The sequence below is a fragment of the Bufo bufo genome, chromosome 1 (assembly GCF_905171765.1).
Source record: "Bufo bufo chromosome 1, aBufBuf1.1, whole genome shotgun sequence".
NCBI classification, from domain to species: Eukaryota; Metazoa; Chordata; class Amphibia; order Anura; family Bufonidae; genus Bufo; species Bufo bufo.
Genome location: NC_053389.1, coordinates 290,958,947 through 290,966,030, shown reverse-complemented (window position 1 = coordinate 290,966,030; position 7,084 = coordinate 290,958,947). Strand labels below are relative to the sequence as shown.

At 43.7% G+C, this 7,084-nt stretch overlaps 1 protein-coding gene across 1 annotated transcript in view; it reads left to right on the top strand.

The window, feature by feature from the left end:
- Nucleotides 1–4,286: 4,286 nt before the first annotated feature.
- The window catches only part of SMIM3 (small integral membrane protein 3), a 29,670-nt gene continuing 26,872 nt past the window's right edge, over nucleotides 4,287–7,084 (top strand). Inside the window, exon 1 of the mRNA XM_040440451.1 lies at nucleotides 4,287–4,432. The gene's annotated coding sequence lies outside the window, so the exon portion shown is untranslated. The remainder of the gene's footprint in view (nucleotides 4,433–7,084) is intronic.

Below are 7,084 nucleotides of genomic sequence, written 5' to 3'. Positions count from 1 at the left end.
GCGAGTTCATAGAAGATTTTATTTTTTTGGCACAAGTTAGCGGAAATTGTTTTTCTTTTTGTTCTTTTGTTTTTTCTTACAAAGTCTCATATTCCACTAACTTGTGACAAAAAATAAAATCTCACATGAACTCACCATACCACTCACGAAATCCAAATGCGTAAAAATTTTTAGACATTTATATTCCAGACTTTTTCTCACGCTTTAGGGCCCCTAAAATGCCAGGGCAGTATAAATACCCCACATGTGACCCCATTTTGGAAAGAAGACACCCCAAGGTATTTCGTGAGGGTCATGGCGAGTTCATGTAAAATTTAATTTTTTTGTCACAAGTTAGTGGAATATGAGACTTTGTAAAAAAAAAAAAAAAAAAATCATGTTCCACTAACTTGTGCCAAAAAGAAAATATTCTAGGAACTCGCCATGCCCCTCACAGAATACCTTGGGGTGTCTTCTTTCCAAAATGGGGTCACTTGTGGGGTATTTATACTGCCCTGGCATTTTAGGGGACCTAAAGCGTGAGAAGTAGTTTGGAATCCAAATGCGTAAAAAATGCCCTGTGAAATCGTAAAGATTCTCATTGGAATTTGTGCCCCTTTGCGCACCTAGGCTGCAAAAAAGTGTCACACATGTGTGCATTCCGCATCATGGATGCGGACCCATTCACTTCAATGGGTCCACAAATCCGGTATTAACTTGGACATTGTTTTTCGTTTTGGTATGCCAGCAATATCTAAGATGAGACAAAGGGGGAGATTTATCAAAGTGGTTTAAAGTAGACCTGGCTTAGTTGCCCATAACAACCAATCAGATTCTACCTTTCATTTTCCAGAGGAGAAGTGAAGAATGAAAGGTGGAATCTGATTGGTTGCTATGGGCTTAGTTGCCAGTTCTACTTTACACCAGTTTGATAAATTTCCCCCAAACTGTTTAAACCTGAGGCAGGTCGTTACTGCAACCAGTAATTGGCTGAAGAGCATTCTCAGCCATTTACTGCTGTGTTGAAAACAGGAGGAGAAACTGTGTGGAGCACAGTGGGGACACAATCACCAATCTCACCAAATTTTGACATTGGTGAAATGAACTTTCTTTTTACTGTTTGGAGGCCAATGTGGAACATTTTTACTGTGCTGGAATAACCCTTTGAAGGGGTCAGAAAGCAAATCGTGGTCATGTCAACAAACAGGATTTACTTTTTGATTAAAAATAAAAATTGTTAAGGTGCTCATACCCTTGACAGCTATTCTTCCTGACTCCCCTCCCCCATACACATGCTGGAATGCATGCGATCAGAGAGGGAAGTAAATTACTCCCAGACACCTTTGGTGGCAGCTTGTCTCCTTTAGGCTGGGTTCACACCTGAGCGTATTCGATAAGCACTTTTTACAGGCGTTTTTATCGGGCGTTTTTGAGGCGCTTTTGTATTTTGGAAACGCGCGTAGTACGCGCGTTTGTGTGATTAATCACAGAGGCAACCAATGAAAAACTGCCACAATACGCGCGACAATATGCCCCAAAGAAGCTCCTGTACTTCTTGGGGCGTAGGGCGTTTTACAGCGCTTTCGTACGCGCTGTAAAACGCTCAGGTGAGAACCATGCCCATAGGGAAACATTGGTTTTTGCCAGTTGAGCGTTTTACAGCACGTAGGAACGCGCTGTAAAACGCTCAGGTGTGAACCTAGCCTTAGTGAGAGCTGACACTCAGCATGCCCAATTCTTTTTCCCACAAAAATCCTTCATACAAAATCAAGGCATCATACTGCTATGTAGACAGGTAAAGGAAAAATGAAGGAATGAAATACTTAGTGTTTTTTAGAGGTGGGATGAATCCAATTTTTTTAAAGATCCGAATCCGAAAAGGGTCTCGAATATTTCGAATCTCGAATCCTACAAATCCTGTACATAAGTCAGACCGCGTTAGTTTGTCTGAACCTCCACCCTCCCTCCAGTCACAGTCGCACCCTCTATGACCGCGATCATTTCGTCCCTGCTCCTATCACTACAGAAATACAGCGCCCCATACCTCTTACATCCAGTGACGTACATGGTCTCTTTCCTCATCTTCTCCTTTCAGACCGTCAGACCAGACCACCATTTTTCTGCCATTTTTCTACTTTTCCATCATCCTGCCATCTTCTGGACAAATCATCCTACCACCCCCAATACTGTGCCGCTGTGCTCCCCAATACTATACTGCAGAAACAGATAATACCCCTGATAATACAGAGCCCCCATATAAAATACCCCTTCTTTGTGGCCTCAGTAGATGCCCCCATAGTGCCACCCAATAATGTGCCAGTAAGTGTCCCCATAGATGCCCCCCTAATCATGTGCCAGTATCAAGTGCCTCTCTCCTCCCCCCATGTGCCAGTATCAAGTGCCTCTCTCCTCCCCCCCCCCACATGTGCCAGTACCAAGTGCGGAGTGCCTCTCTCCTCCCCCCCATGTGCCGGTATCATAGTGCCATCTCCCCCCCCAATGTGCCGGTATCATAGTGCCATCTCCCCCCATAATGTGCCAGTAGCATACTGCTATCCCCCCCAATGTGCCAGTATCATAGTGCCATCTCCCCCCCCAATGTGCCAGTATCATAGTGCCATCTCCCCCCCCAATGTGCCAGTATTATAGTGCCATCTCCCCCCCATAATGTGCCAGTATCATAGTGCCATCTCCCCCTCAATGTGCCAGTATCATAGTGCCATCTCCCCCCATAATGTGCCAGTATCATAGTGCCATCTCCCCCCAAATGTGCCAGTATCATAGTGCCATCTCCCCCATAATGTGCCAGTATCATAGTGCCATCCCCCCCCCAAATGTGCCAGTATCATAGTGCCATCTCCCCCCCAATGTGCCAGTATCATAGTGCCTTCTCCCCCCCAATGTGCCAGTATCATAGTGCCCCCCCCCCCAATGTGCCAGTAGTATCATAGTGCCTCTCCCCCCCCACCCATGTGCCAGTAACAGATATAAAAAAAAAAAAACTTTTACTTACCTCCGCTGCGATGCAGGCCTCTTCTGGCCTGTATCCCGCGCTGTACGGCTCAGGCGGCGCGATGATGTCTTCGCGCCGCCTGCAGCAGCCTCTGATAGGCTGCGGGCCTTGTGCCGGCAGCCTATCAGAGGAACAGGGAAAGGAGACGCCTCTCCCTCCCCTGCCGCAGCAGCAAAGCGCTCATCTCCTGCTGTGCCCTGCCGCCGCCACCAGTCTGGGCCCCACCGGGATTCGTCGGATTAGTATCCAGTAAATTACGTCGGGATTCGAGTCCACGAATCCAGCAACATTCGAGGGATTCGCTTGCAGCGTTTTTCTGTCCGCAATGTGCTGCGGAGTAAGACGGATCCATCCTGACACACAATGTAAGTTAATGGGGACGGATCTGTTTTCTCTGACACAATAGAAAACGGATCCGTCCCCCATTGACTTTCAATGGAGTTCATGACGGATCCGTCTTGGCTATAGAAGACATAATACAACCGGATCTGTTCATGACGGATGCATGCGGTTGTATTATTGTAATGGACGCGTTTTTTCAGATCCATTACGGATCCGCAAAAAACGCTAGTGTGAAAGTAGCCTTAGCCTCTTTCGTTTCAACCTTAGGGGGTTCAATGGGCTCTTTGGGATTTTAAGTTTTATCACCTCGCCATCAGTGGTAGGTATCCGATGTCTAAGACCCCACAATACAGACATGCCACAGTCCTTTCATGGTGCTGATTGGTGGGAATCACAGAGGTCAGATCTCCACCAATCCATCCTAAGGATAGATCATCAATGTTGAAGTCCTAACGAATCCCTTTAAAGGAGCACTACACCTACAGGACTGTGAAAGCTGGGTGATGAAACTTGTGGGAGCCCTAATGACGATCATTCTGATTGACCGCTGCTTTTTGTTTTTTTTTACCAATAGGTATACCTTAGAAGAATAAAAATGTTTCCAGGGGAGATTGTATTAAATGAACATGTTCTTTTAGTTCTTATAGGAGAAACTGGAGGTCTCTTTAGTGAAAGGAACAGTTCGCATTTGACAACTGCAATGTCGTTTTGATTTCTCGTTCCCCGATTCACCCAGTCCTCTGCATAGTACATTCTGCAGTGTTTTCTATTAAAATTCTGACAGTGCCTGACTTGTGGCAGTGTGCAGACTGTATCTCTATCACTAGGTGGCTTGTGCCTCCCAAGATGACAAGCTTGAAGAGCTTTTATCTCTGGAGGGAGGGGGGAAGGAGTTAGCCTTCCTCTCTTCAAGGCAAGACACATCCCCTCAATGATACAGAGAGAAGGAAGCACTGCAGACACATTGCACAGAACAGACTGAGTGCCACCCACAGTCTAAGGATCCTACAATGTGTGTCTGGGGGCTCTCATGAGTTATAAGTCTTGATTCGCTTCAACTTTCATACATTCTGACTTCTCTGGAGCACAACTAAGCAGGTAAGTCCCAAATATTATCAAAACTACATCTACACAGTCTGGAGGATAACTAATGTGCAGAGCAAAGTCTGTTCTCTCCACATTGTGGCTTTCAGGAGAGCGTTTTAACCCATACTTCTGAACGGGCTGGAGACCTAATGATTTTCATACCCTAAGTTTGAAAATGATGATTCCTGTTGTTGTGTTCATGGTGTCAAAAAATCTACCGTACAAAATGTCAAAGTTCTTTTATGTTACTGATGGTACAGTACATTAAATGTACTTCAGTAAACACTGGCATATGTTGACTATAGGCGTTAAAAAAAATATTTTTTTGAGGGAGGCATGTGCATTGACTAGCATAGTCTACTATTCATAAAAAAGAAGTATACAGACCTTTACTAGCCTGACAACTGCCAAGAATACGCTTCTTTGGTACCCTCAGGTGAATGGAGCTGTATAGATATGTTTGATATATACGGTAATACTCTTCTCATGATTGGGCTGTACATCTTCAATGTTTTGCACTCTTGAGAAATGATAGGGCTAAGGTGGTGGTGTATGTTTGTATGCTAGGAGCCATATGAAAGTAAGTGTGAAAGAAAAAATTGTGGTTGAAGGTTGTGAGGATGTTGAAACCTAGTGGGTGGAATTACAGAGTTAAAACAAATTATAAAAAAATAATTCTTGGTGTGATCTATAGACCACCCCCTCCCCAATATTACTGAAGAGATAGAAGATCAACTGTACGTGCAAATGGAGCAGGTGGTTCATGCTGGCACAGTAGTGATAATGGGAGATAACTATCCAAACATAGATTGGGAACCTGGTTCTGCCTCTGCTGCAAAAATGAGAAAATTCCTCAGCTTTTTGAAGGATCATTTTATGGGCCAGTTTGTAAAATATCTCACTAGAGGCGATGCTCTTCTGGATCTAGTAATTTCTAACAATGCAGAGCTTGTGAGAATTGTCACTGTCCATGAAAACCTTGGTAACAGTGACCACAATATAATTATATTCCAACTAAACTGTAAAAAAACAAACATGGGTCGGTAGGACAAAAACACTTCAGGAAATAGCCTGAGAGCAACTACTGTCACATAATGACTCTACTGCAAAACTGGAGTGCTTTAAACCTACTTTGGATAAGTATATTGTTAAATACATTCCTAGAGGTAACAGGTACAAGTGAATAACCCCACATGGCTTACAAATAGTGTAAAAAGGGCAATAAATGACCTTTAAAAAATGCAAATATGAGGGGTCAGCTGTAGCCTTTAATATGTACAAATAACTAAATTATGTAAGGTGGTAATAAAATCAGCGAAAATACACAATGAAATACAGGTGGACAAAGAAAGTAAGATAGATAAATACATAAATGCAAAAAAACCAAGGTCAGAACATGTAGGTCCCCTAAATGATGGTAACGGGGTGTTGGTCACTGGGGATCAAGATAAGTCAGAGCTCTAAAATGTTTTTTTTAGCTCTGTATATACAAAAGAAGAGAGGGCGTCTCATGAGGGTGTTGCCACTGGTGTAAATACCTCAAATAACATACTTAACATGCTGATTGTAGATATGGTCCATAATATGCTAAAAAACATTAATGTGAACAAAGCCCCAGGTCCAGATGGACTACACCCTAGAGTTCTAAAGGAGCTCAGTTCAGTTATTGCTTTGCCTCTGTTCCTAATATTTACAGATTCTTTAATGACAGTCATTGTACCAAGGAACTGGCGCAAGGCGAATGTGGTGCCCATTTTTAATAAGGGTGCTAGGTCTTCACCAGGAAATTATAGACCAGTAAGCTTAACATCCATAGTGGAAAAAATGTTTGAGGGCCTTCTACTGGACTACATACAGGATTGTGTAACTGAATATTATAATAAGTTATAGCCAACATGGTTTTACTAAGAACAGAAGCTGTCAAACTAACCTGATTTGTTTTTATGAGGAGTGACCATGTCATGACTTTTCCCATTCCATTACTTGCTTCATCCATTTCAAGTAGTGGTTTTTATTGAGCAACATAAGTGGTAGTCGACCTATGACCTAAGTGCTCTACAGGCACGTGTTGATCCAGTAAATGTGTGTAGAATCCCTGTTTTCTAAAATGTTACTGTGTTACCCTGCTTGTTTGGTCTCAGTTTACTTCTGTTCATGTTCAGTTTGGTGGTTCTGCTCTTGTTACAGTCTTCCTGTTGTGGTGTTCCAGAAACCTGTGTTTTAATCTTATTTCCTGTTCAGACTGTGCCTGTACAGGGTGCATTTCCTGATCCTACCAGAGTCCTCTGTCAAGTACACCTGGACCATCTCAGCAGGTAGCGGTCTGGTCGCTAACATGCAGCGAAGTCCACATCCCAAGGGTGAATACCGGGGAGGCGCGAGAATAACGCTCTTTGGGTTTGTCCCATCGTCAAACCAATTACTTGGCACAGTGGTTCCATATTACCACTGATGGGTCTTGATCCATATCAGTGGATCGGTAACAGCTACAGCACAGCAGCCACCAGTTAGTAACTATACGAGGGATGATGACTTGGTAATCTGATCAGGAAAGTCTGTGTTGCCTTGCAGGGTTAAAAATGAAGAACAGGGAGGCGCCTTAGGCTCTGCACCCCGGTCTAGCCAGCATAAAGCTGATTGTGACTTAAAAAGATCAACTTCTCC